Genomic DNA, 12,840 nt, shown 5'->3' on the forward strand with positions numbered 1-12,840 from the left:
CTTTCCAGATTTCCAGACTTTGGTAAACAAGGCTCTCATCGCTGAGAGGGAGCACAAGCTCGTGCATGATAACAAGTTAGCTTATGAAGACCGCAAACACAAGTTTGAACCTAAGAAAGATGGACTGATGGTTCAGAAGGCTCGCACCTGGCAGCAACCTCAGTTTGAATTCAAGCCAACATGGCAGCATAATGCCAACAAGACAGAGAATCGCGTCAAGAACTATGTGAGACACCCAGTGAAGGAGGACTGTCAGCATAACAATGTGTGTTTCACATGTGGTCAGACTGGACACTACGCAAGGTTGTGCCCCAAGAATAGTAAGCCTAATACAACCCTCAAGCCACAAGTCAACAACATGGGTTCCTCGCAGAGGCTCATCCAAGGGCAAGTGCATCATCTCTCTGTTGAGGAAGAACAAGAAAACCCCAAAGTACTCATTGGTCTGTTTCCCATTAATAGCATACCTGCAACAAATATATTTGAATCTAGGGCTTCCCATTCTTTTATTTCATGGAGTTTTGTTGCCTAAAATTGGTTTTCTTGCCGCTTCCTGAAAAAATCATGGTGGTGCAATCCCCGGGATCCATGCTCAAATCCAATGTGGTATGTCGTGGACTGGAGATAAACATCCAGGGAGTTATTTTTCCTACCACTTTGGTGTCCATTGAGTCTGCAAAGATGGATGTCATACTAGGAATGGATTGGCTAACACGACATCAAGTCTGTATAAACTACACAACCTGAGTGGACACATTAAGAAACCTAGCAGAACAAGCATTGTAGTTTGTGGCCCGAAGGACCATCCAAAAAAGAGATGTGGTCTTTACCGCAGTAGCCTCCGGCATGGAGTTAATCCGAGTAGTCAGTGAGTTTCTAGATGTATTCCCTAAAGAACTGCAAGGAATGCCACTAGATCAGGAACTCGAGTTCACTACTGAACTCGTCCCTGGGACAACACCTATATGAAAGAAATATTATAGAATGCCTTCATCCGAGCCAGTGGGGCTGGAGAAGCAACTTGATGAGATGATCAAGAAGGTATATATCCGCCCTAGCTCCTCACCATGGGGATCACCAACAATATTCATGGACAAGATGGATGGTAGCCTTCGGATGTGTGTGTACTACCGTCAGCTTAATGATGTCACATCAAGAACAAATAGGAACTTCCTCGAACTGATGATTTCTTCGATCATCTGAATGGAGCTGAGATATTCTCAAAGATCAACTTCAGAACCGGGTACCATGAACTTAAGATCAAGAAGGAGGATATTCCCAAGGCATTCACCACTCACTATGGTCTATATGAATATATTGTCATGTCTTTTGGCCTAACAAATGCTCCGGCATTCTTCATGCATATGATGAACAAAGTGTTCATGGACTTCTTGGACAAGTTTTTGGTGGTATTCATCAACGACATTCTCGTCCATTCCAAAGGAGAATGCGAGAATAAACAACAACTCCGGGCAGTGTTGCAAATGCTCCGTGATCACCAATTGTATGCAAAATTCAGAAAATGTGAGTTTTGGCTCAAGCAAGTAGGATTTTTGGGGCATATCCTGTCAGCTCACGAAATAGCAGTGGACCCAAGTAAAGTCAATGATGTTCTAAAATGGCCAGCACCCACAACTGTGTCTGAGATCCGAAGTTTTCTAGGACTTGCTGCTTATTACCGTCGATTCATTGATGGTTTCTCCAAGATTGTGAAACCAATGACCAAGCTACTTAAGAAGGACCAAAATTTATATGGTCCAAGAAGTGTGAAAAGAGCTTTAATGAATTGAAGAACCGCTTAACTTCATCACCCGTATTGACGCTCCCCAATATTTATCGAAGCTTCGACCCCTGTGACGCATCCCGAAAAGGTATAGGGTGTGTGTTCATGCAATACGGCAAGGTCATGGTTTATGCATCCACGCAACTACGACCTCATGAAGGAAACTACCCTACTCATGACTTGGAGTCAGTGGGAGTTGTGCATGCCTTAAAATCTGGAGGCATTATCTCATAGGCAAGTGATGCCAAATCTTCACCAATCACGAAAGCCTCAAGTACATATTCACGCAGACAGATTTGAATCTCCCGCAAAGAAGATGGCTTGAATTAGTCAAAGACTACAACCTTGGTATCAACTACCATCCAGGTAAAGCTAATGTGGTTGTTGATGCCCTTAACCACCAAACAGCCACATTAAATGCATTAATAGAAGCTTTGCCTCTCGAGCTACAAGAGGAGATGACCCAGCTCAACCTAACTATTGTTGATGTTGACTGCACCACTGGGCTAGAGGTCACCCCCACTTTATAAGAAGAGGTCTGCAATGCCTAAGCAGAGGACCCGATATTGCCATGGTATGTCGCTCACGTGCAAGCCGTCAAAACTCCGAATTTCCTATTGGATGATCAAGGTACTCTGAGATTTTGCGGACGAATTTGTGTACCCAACATCGGAGAACTAAGGCAAAAGATATTGAAGGAGGCGCATGAGTCATCATACTCTATCCATCATGGTGGGACCAAAATGTACGAACACCTAAAGCAAGCATTTTGGTGGGATGGCATGAAGAATGATATTGCATATTTCATCGCGTTCTGTGACATATGCAACAGGGTAAAGGCGGAACATCAGAAACCCGCCGGACTGCTTCTGCTGAGGAACGTTGCATGGGAAACAAAAAATTTCCTACGCACACGAAGACCTATCATGGTGACGTCCATCTACGAGAGAAGATTTGTATCTACGTACCATTGTAGATCGCACAGCAGGAAGCGTTAAGAAACGCGGTTGATGTAGTGGAACGTCTTCACGTCCCTCGAACCGTCCCATGAACCGTCCCCCAATCCGTCCCACAATCCGTTCCGATCTAGCGCCGAACGGGCGGCACCTCTGCGTTCAGCACACGTACAGCTCGAATATGATCTCGGCCTTCTTGATACAGCAAGCAAGACGGATAAGTAGATGAGTTCTCCGGCATCGTGACGGCACTCTGGTGATGGTGATGATCTACTCCTGCAGGGCTCCACCCGAGCTCTGCAGAAATCCGATCTACAGGTAGAACTATGTGGCCTAGGGTTGAGTTGCACATGGCAAAAGTTGTGTCTCAAATCAGCCCTAAACTACCAATATATATAGGAGGGAGGGGGAGGGCTAGCCTTGAGGCACAAGGCCTCAAGGGTGCGCTGGCCAAGGGAGGAGGAGGACTCCTCCTCCAATTCGGTTTGGAAGGAGTCCTCCTCTTCCTTCCCACCTCCCTCTTTCCCTTTTTCTTTTATTTTCTTTTGGTATTTTCTTATGTGGCACCATGGGCCCCTTGGGCTGACTCCACCAGCCCACTAAGGAATTGTGGCGCCACCCTAGTGCCTGGGCTCACTCCTGGGTGGGTGGGCCCCTCCCGTTGAACTCTCGGAACCCATTCGTCACTCCCGGTACACTGTCAGAATTGCCCGAAACTTTCCGATGACCAAATGAAACCATCCTATATATCAATCTTCGTTTCCGGACCATTCTGGAAACCCTCGTGATGTTCGTGATCTCATCTAGGACTCCGAACAACATTCGGTAACCACAATATAACTCAACTATACTAAAACATCATCGAACCTTAAATGTGCAGACCCTGCGGGTTCGAGAACTATGTAGACATGCCCCGAGGCACTCCTCGGTCAATATCCAATAGCGGGACCTGGATGCCCATGTTGGATCCTACATATTGTCTGAAGATCTTATCGGTTGAACCTTAGTGTCAAGGATTCATATAATCCCGTATGTCATTCCCTTTGTCCTTCGATACGTTACTTGCCCGAGATTCGATCGTCGGTATCCGCATACCTATTTCAATCTCATTACCGGCAAGTCTCTTTACTTGTTCCGTAATACAAGATCCCGTGACTTACACTTAGTCACATTGCTTGCAAGGCTTGTGTGTGATGTTGTATTACCGAGTGGGCCCCGAGATACCTCTCCGTCACAAGGAGTGACAAATCCCAGTCTTGATCCATACTAACTCAACGGACACCTTCGGAGATACCTGTAGAGCACCTTTATAGTCACCCAGTTACGTTGCGATGTTTGATGGACACAAGGTATTCCTCCGGTGCCAGTGAGTTATATAATCTCATGGTCATAGGAACAAATACTTGACACGCAGAAAACAATAGCAATAAAACGACACGATCAATATGCTACGTTCACAGTTTGGGTCTTGTCCATCACATGATTCTCCTAATGATGTGATCCCGTTATCAAGTGACAACACTTGTCTATGGTTAGGAAACCTTGACCATCTTTGATCAACGAGCTAGTCAACATGCTTGTCATATTATGTCACAAGCATACCCTGCGAAAATAATTTAGACATCCTCTAATTTGTTGTTGCATGATTTACGTGGCTGCTATGGGTATCTAGTATGATCACATCTTACTTACGCAAAAAACACAACGGAGATGTGCAAGTTGCTATTTAACCTCTCCAAGGACCGCCTCGGTCAAAACCAATTCAACTACAGTTGAAGAAACCGACACCCGCCAGTCATCTTTATGCAACGAGGTTGCATGTCAATCGATGAAACTAGTCTCTCGTAAGCGTACGAGTTATGTCGGTCCGGGCCGCTTCAATCCAACAATCCGCCGAATCGAGAAAAGACTAAAGAGGTGTGACAGCCCGAGACCGACGCTCCATAAGATTTCCCCTTTATTCCATTGCTGGCGTGTGTTTATTTTTATTTGTTGCATCATCATCGCATCATGCGCATCATCCGCATTGCATCGGCACCCCGTTGCCGCCAATTTTCAAAACCAGCTTCCGTTGTTAGTTGCCGGTTCCATCCGTTTTTGTCGTTGACCGTGTTGAGCCCGACCACACACGCACGCTCCCGCGGCATCGTCAAAACCTTGTTTTTAAAAGTGTGTAAAAAACTTTCTCTGATTGGGTTGAAACTTGGCGTGCGGCCTTATTTTATTATAGGTAGGCCGCCTGCCAATTTTCGTCGCAATCGGAGTCCGTCTGGTACCCAACGGTTGACCGTAGTCGTACCGTCTTGGGTTATTCGTCGGACGTGTTTCGGTGTTCTAAATCGCGTTGATGTGCCGCTCCATTTCCCTCTCGTCTCCGGCTAGCCACTCTACACAGCCACCTAGACATTCCCGCGTCCGTGGCCGTTTGATCGCGATCACATGGTCGAAAACAAAGCCGGATTCGGATAACCCTAGCCCCTCTGTCTATAAATAGACAGCCATTCTCTCTCCCTCGGTTCTCGTGCAAACCCTAGTCTTAGCCGCCACTTCCACAGCCACAGCCTCCTTCCACCTCGAATAGGGCCGTTGGGGACCAGATCTGGCCCACCCGAGCCCATTCGGGGACCGAGCCACCGTAGCCGCCGTCGGCTCCTCGTGGAGCTCGTGCATCCCCGATCCGCAACAGCCCGCAGCGCCTGGCTGCCCTGTCCTCGCGCTCGAAGCCGTGACCGTCACCCCGCTGCCGGTTGCGCTGCGCTCTGCCCAGGTCGCCTCGTGCCGCCCTCTCCCCTGCTCTCGTGTGTCTCTCTCTCTCCTGTAACTTCTCCCTCTCTCCCTCATGTCTAGCACCATGGCAGGTGACCACCGAAGCTCCGCGCCGCCGCCTGACGCCGGGAATGGGTCCCTAAAGCCCGGATCCGTCCAGATCCGTGAACGGAACCCCGTCGACTCGCGCCGTCCCGACGTTCCCTCGCTGAAGTTTGCGTGCCGCCGCCATGAATCCCGCACGAGAGCATGACCCAACGCCTGCTCCTCCCGCTCGTCAGCTCGCGTGGGCCGGCCCCGACCAGGCCTTGCGCGCCCCTCGGTTCATCCCCAACCGAGGCCCAGCCTCCTCTTCTTCCAGATCCGAGTCGGGCCAAGGCCCGAGGTGAGATCCCCCTGGCCCCTCTAATGTGTGCCTCGGGCGACAGTTAGTTAACCAGCGCCCACCCCTGTGTAGGACGTTTGATGTAGATTTGGCCCGGTAGATTTTTATTAGATTTTGCAGATTTAGTAATTTCAGTAAATATTAGATATTTTCAAACGCCCGTAGTTATTAAACCGTGCATCGTATTGCAACGTATTATATATGTAACTTGTGTAGAATTTCGCGTAAATTATGATTTTACAATTTGCATGCATGTTTGGAGTAGTTTGACCCGTCGTATGCCTAGATTTGTGTGCCGTCCTAATAGGGAATTATCCCGTATTTATTTTAGTGCGTGTCCCATTTGCTCAAACCCCGTAGATATAATGTTCGTGTTGTTCGGGACCCTTTTCCATGTATTTTAGAGTAGTTGTTTGCATTTTTGCATGTAGGTTCCATCGCTTGCTTGCTATGACGTGTTTAGGACATAATCTCGCATATACGTGTGGCGACATTTTTATTTTGCAACCCCACATGTTATATATGTTTTCGGGGTAGAAAAATCCATAGAGTTTAGCTGTGCATTTAGTTTTAGCTTTTGAGTAAGTTATTACGCGTGATATTTTGCCATGTTGTCATTTTGTTTATTTTGTGGGATTTATTCCGTGCATGATTTGAATGAGTTGTCAACTAGAGATATGCCCTTGGATGTGTAGGCTAGCCTCTGGTAATTTTGGTTGCAATAGAAATCCATGTTTAAGTGTTGTTTGCTTGATTCTCAACATGCTAGAAAATAGTGCTGATTTCAAGATGCTGAAATATTTCTAAGTCTGAAATCTGCTATATTTTGTTGTTGTCTTGCCATGAGTTTATCTGGTGATCTACAGCTCCTTTGGGGTTGGTGCAATGGAGTTAGTTGTAGTCCTTAAGATTCTCTAGCATGTTGTAGATTTTCATGCCATTCGGAGCCCTGTAGCCTATAGTTTTGTTGCTGCCAATATGCCTTCATATCAAAAACTGCAATGTTAAAACTGATGTTTTCACTAAGTCTGAAACTGTGTGAGATGCCATTTTGTGACTTCTTTTCCTAGTGATCCATGCTTCCATGCTAGATCTTATTAGTAGGGTGTTGAAGCGCGTATTGCCCTCTACTGTCTCATGTCTTGTTTGAGCATTTTGGATTTATGTAGCTTATTGTTTTGGGGTGTAGAAAATGCCATGTGGCTGATTTTGGCAGATTATGAGTATTTCTTGTGTAGCTTGTATTTGTTGAACCGTTGCTCCGTTTTGATCGTGTCCTATATAAAACTTGCTTAGAATCCTGTGTAGTTTCATATTTTGTTGCTGTATTCTTGGTTTGGGATGCTTGTGACTGTCGTTGCACACATATTGCATTCATGCCATCATATCTTGCGGTGTTCGTATCTTTTGAACCGTAGCTCCGTTGGAGATGTTCTCTATGTGTAAATTGATTGGAACGCACGTAGAATCACGTGAACCTATTTCTTTTTGCTGTTTAACAAATACTAAAACATGTTATTTCAGATCTGGACAGAATTATAAATTAACATATGAGGTCAGTTCGGAGATGCTATATGTCGTTGCCGACCTCATTTGAAATGCTTAGATAGGTAGATTAATTATGCTTCACCTCTTGCCATGTTTAACCACAATTAATATTGTTGTGTACCTAATCGGGATGGAACTAAATAATTCGTATGTGGAGTTTCGTCAATATGCAACTCGTTGCATATTGAACTTCACTTAATGTGTAGTGTTTGATTGTTGTGAATTGTCATGCCATGTCTTGCATATATTCAACTGATCATGCATCATATGTGGATTACATCTTCTCGTGCATGTGTCGTGGTGAATATTGTGTGTTTATTCTTGTTTTTGGTTTGCTTCGTATCGATAGAGTTCCGCAAGCGTGTCGGAAAGTGAGGACCCGTTCGACTACATCAGTTCGTCTGCTTCACGAAGACATTCTTCTTCCAAGCGGGATCTCAGGCAAGATGACCATTTCCCCAGATACCATTACTATCATTGCCATGCTAGTTTTACCGTTTCTATCGTTATGTCTCGTTGCCTACCACATGTTAAATATCAGCCTCTCAACATTGCCATGAAAACCTTCAACCTGTCCACCACCTAGCAAACCACTGATAGGCTATGTTACTGCTTGCTTAACCCTGTGTTAGCGTTGCTAGTTGCAGGTGTAGTTTCTTCCATGTGATAACATGGGTTACTTGTTATATCACCATATTCTTGCTAAATAATTTAATGCACCTATATACTTGGTAAAAGGTGGAAGGCTCGGCTTTCTAGCCTGGTGTTTTGTTCCACCTTTGCCCCCTTAGTTTCGGCTACCGGTGTTATGTTCCATAATTGAGCGCTCCTAACACGATCGGGGTTGTTATGGGGACCCCCTTGATAATTCGTTTTAGATTCAAGTTGGTCTGGCAAGGCCCAACATTGGTACTATATTTGCCCAACATAATAATTATGTTAATACTGAAAGCATAGGGAGTTAGTGCTACCCGAGGAGTAATTCAACATAATACAGGGAGGGCCGGTGTTGATGGTGCTGGTCCAAAACAGAGCACCGTGCGGGGCCAACCCGAGGCAACTCGGGTGATGTCTATCAGGCCACCGTACGCTTCGCTTATCCGTCGTGTCCTGAGAACGAGATACGCGGCTCCTATCGGGATCGTTGACACATCGGGCGTCCTTGCTGGATTACTTTTAGCTTTTACGAAATATATTGTGCATCGGGATCCGGTGATGCTTTGGGTAATCTCAGAGTTGAGGTTTTACACTAAGGAGTCCGACGAGATCGCGAGTTTCGTGATCGAGGATTTCTATGCGGCTTGTGGTAATTTGTGATGGACTAGTTGGAGCACCCCTGCAGGGTTAAATCTTTCGGAAAGCAGTGCCCGCGGTTATGTGGCAACATGGAAACTTTGTTTAACACTGGTTCTAGACAACTTGAAGTTAACTTAATTAAAACTTGCCAACTGAGTGTGTATCCGTGACTGTCTCTTTCGTGAGTTCCTTCTCCGATCAAGGACACGGTGGGGTTATGTCTGGCGTAAGTAGGTGTTCAGGATCATTCATTTGATCATCAGTAGTTCACATCCGCTATGCGTAGATCGTCCCCCTCTTATTTCTTGTACTCGTAAGTTAGCCACCTCACATATGCTTACTCGCTTGCCGCAGCCTAACCACTTAACCTTACCTCACCCATTAAGCTTTGCTAGTCTTGATACCTTTCGAAATGAGATTGTTGAGTCCCCTGTGGCTCACAGATTACTACAACACTAGTTGCAAGTATAGGTAAGGTGATTAAGACGTGAGCGTGATGTTTGTTCATTTGGAGTTTCTTCTTCTTCATCATCGATCTAGGATGGGTTCCAAGCCGGCAGCCTGGGATAGCAAGTATGGACGTCGTTCTTTTCTCGTTTGTTTTTCGTCCGTATTCGGACCCTGCTCTTCTTCGTGACATTTATGTATTGTACTGATGTGACTCTGATGTTGCTTGTGGCGAGTGTAAGTCAATTACATATACTCTTCTCTTCGGTACATGTACTTGTAATGATATCCATTCTTGTGAAACGACGAGATGCGCTTCTATCCGTGTCGAGGCCCTCGTGCCAAAATAAGGATAGGATCGCATCTTGGGCGTTACAGGAGGGCAGCAAATCGAACATCACCATACACAAAACCTTTTGTGTTCTACTCGAGATAACATCTACGCATGAACCTAGCTCTGATACCACTATTGAGGAACGTTGCATGGAAACAAAAAAATTCCTACGCACACGAAGACCTATCATGGTGATGTCCATCTACGAGAGGAGATTTGAATCTACGTACCCTTGTAGATCACACAGCAGGAAGCATTAAGAAACGCGGTTGATGTAGTGGAACGTCTTCACGTCCCTCGAACCGTCCCTCGAACCGTCCCGCGATCCGTCCCACAATCCGTTCCGATCTAGCGTCGAACGGACGGCACCTCCGCGTTCAGCACACATACAGCTCGACGATGATCTCGGCCTTCTTGATCCAGCAAGCAAGACGGAGAAGTAGATGAGTTCTCCGGCAGCGTGACGGCACTCTGGTGATGGTGATGATCTACTCGGGCAGGGCTCCGCCCGAGCTCCGCAGAAATCCGATCTACACGTAGAACTATGTGGCCTAGGGTTGAGTTGCACGTGGCAAAAGTTGTGTCTCAAATCAGCCCTAAACCACCAATATATATAGGAGGGAGGGGGAGGGCAAGCCTTGAGGCACAAGGCCTCAAGGTTGCGCCGGCCAAGGGAGGAGGACTCCTCCTCCAATTCGGTTTGGGAAGGAGGAGTCCTCCTCTTCCTTCCCACCTCCGTCTTTCCCTTTTTCTTTTATTTTCTTTTGGTATTTTCTTATGTGGCGCCATGGGCCCCTTGGGCTGACTCCAGCAGCCCACTAAGGAATTGTGGCGCCACCCTAGTGCCTTGGACTCACTCCCGGGTGGGTGGGCCCCTCCCGGTGAACTCCCGGAACCCATTCGTCACTCCCGGTACACTGTCAGAATTGCCCGAAACTTTCCGATGACCAAATGAAACCATCCTATATATCAATCTTCGTTTCCGGACCATTCTGGAAACCCTCATGACGTCCCTGGTCTCATCGGGACTCCTAACAACATTCGGTAACCACACATATAACTCAACTATACTAAAACGAACCTTAAGTGTGCAGACCCTGCGGGTTTGAGAACTATGTAGACATGCCCCGAGGCACTCCTCGGTCAATATCCAATAGCGGGACCTGGATACCCATATTGGATCCTACATATTCTTCGAAGATCTTATCGGTTGAACCTCAATGTCAAGGATTCATATAATCCCGTATGTTGTTCCCTTTGTCCTTCGGTATGTTACTTGCCCGAGATTCGATCGTTGGTATCCGCATACCTATTTCAATATCGTTACCGGCAAGTCTCTTTACTCGTTCCGTAATACAATATCCCGTGACTTACACTTAGTCACATTACTTGCAAGGCTTGTGTGTGATGTTGTATTATCGAGTGGGCCCTGAGATACCTCTCCGTCACACGGAGTGACAAATCCCAGTCTTGATCCATACTAACTCAACGGACACCTTCGGAGATACCTGTAGAGCACCTATATAGTCACCCAATTACGTTGCGACGTTTGATGCACACAAGGTATTCCTCCGGTGCCAGTGAGTTATATGATCTCATGGTCATAGGAACAAATACTTGACACGCAGAAAACAATAGCAATAAAATGACACGATCAATATGCTACGTTCATAGTTTGGGTCTTGTCCATCACATGATTCTCCTAATGATGTGATCCCATTATCAAGTGACAACACTTGTCTATGGTTAGGAAACCTTGACCATCTTTGATTAACGAGCTAGTCAACTAGAGGCTTATTAGGGACAGTGTTTTGTCTATGTATCCACACATGTATTTGAGTTTCCAATCAATACAATTATAACATGGATAATAAACGATTATCACGAACAAAGAAATATAATAATAACTAATTTATTGTTGCCTCTAGGGCATATTTCCAACAGCTTTAACCCCTACCTGTTCCATAGTGGAAATGGGACGACTTTGGCACGGATTTCCTCACGGGGCTCCCCAAAACTCCTTGAGGAAATAATGTCGTATGGGTCGTGGTGGACATGCTGACTAAGGCGGGCCATTTCATTCCTATTAGGACCATGTACCGAGCAGACCAACTTGCACAATTATATGTGTCCAGAATCATCAGCTTGCATGGAGTTCCAAGAACCATCGCTTTCGATCGAGGATCTCTTTTTACCTCGGCATTTTGGTCACGCCTTCATCAAGCCTTGGGAACTGCTCTGAAGTATAGTACAGGTTATCATCCCCAAACAGACGGTTAGACTGAACGAGTAAATCAGATAATAGAGGACATGCTTCAAGCATGCACACTCGCTCAAGGGCCTAAGTGGGAAGATAGTTTGACTTATGCGGAGTTTTCTTACAACAACAGCTATCAGACCAGCCTCAAGATGTCACCATACGAAGCCTTGTATGGACATAAGTGTCGTACTCCTATGAATTGGTCTCATAAAGGAGATTGCCGCATCTTCGGGACTGGCCTAATGTTAGAGGAGGAAAATAAAGTAAGAGAACTCTGTGGCAGACTTCAGGTGGCAAAATCCCGACAAAAGAGTTACCATGATTCCAAGCACCGACATGTCAGCTTTGAACCAGGCGAGTACGCCTATCTCAGAGTCACACCCATGAGCGCAGTGAAAAGATTCCTGACTCGCGGGAAGCTTGCACCAAGGTATATTGCACCCTTTCCCATCATGTCCAAAGTTGGTGCAGTAGCATACCAGCTGGAACTTCCACCTGCATTGTCCTACGTGCACGATGTCTTCCACGTGTCGCAACTGAGAAAGTGTGTCTCACAGCCACAGAAGCAGACTGATGTGACTGAGCTTGTGATACGTCCCAAACGTATTATAATTTATGCTTGCTCCATGAACTATTGGTGACATTGTTATATGTTTTGCTACGCTTTTATATCATTTTACATGTATTTGGACTAACCTACTAACTCAATGCACCCAGTGCCAGTTTCTGTCTGCTGATGTCTATTTTGCAGGGGCTTTTACCCAATTTTCCGAAGCCCGGAAAATTCCAGAAAAAATATATAAAAAATTAGCGAGACGGAAGCTTTCAAATCACCGAAGATGGGCCAGAGGGGGCCAGGAGTCGTCGAGGCGACCTGCTGACATGGCCTACCCCCTAGTCGCGCCACGAGGCCGCCTGGGTGAGCCCCACCTCCTCTGGTGCCCTCCTTTGGCCTATATTTAGTCCTCCCACAGGAAACCCTTCCACAACTTCCAGAATCGTGAATTTCTTCATCGTTCCGCCACCGCAGCGCTTTCGAGATCGGGATCGTCAGGAGACCTCTTC

This window comes from Hordeum vulgare, chromosome 5H (genome assembly GCF_904849725.1).
Source record: "Hordeum vulgare subsp. vulgare chromosome 5H, MorexV3_pseudomolecules_assembly, whole genome shotgun sequence".
In the NCBI taxonomy this organism is placed as follows: domain Eukaryota; kingdom Viridiplantae; phylum Streptophyta; class Magnoliopsida; order Poales; family Poaceae; genus Hordeum; species Hordeum vulgare.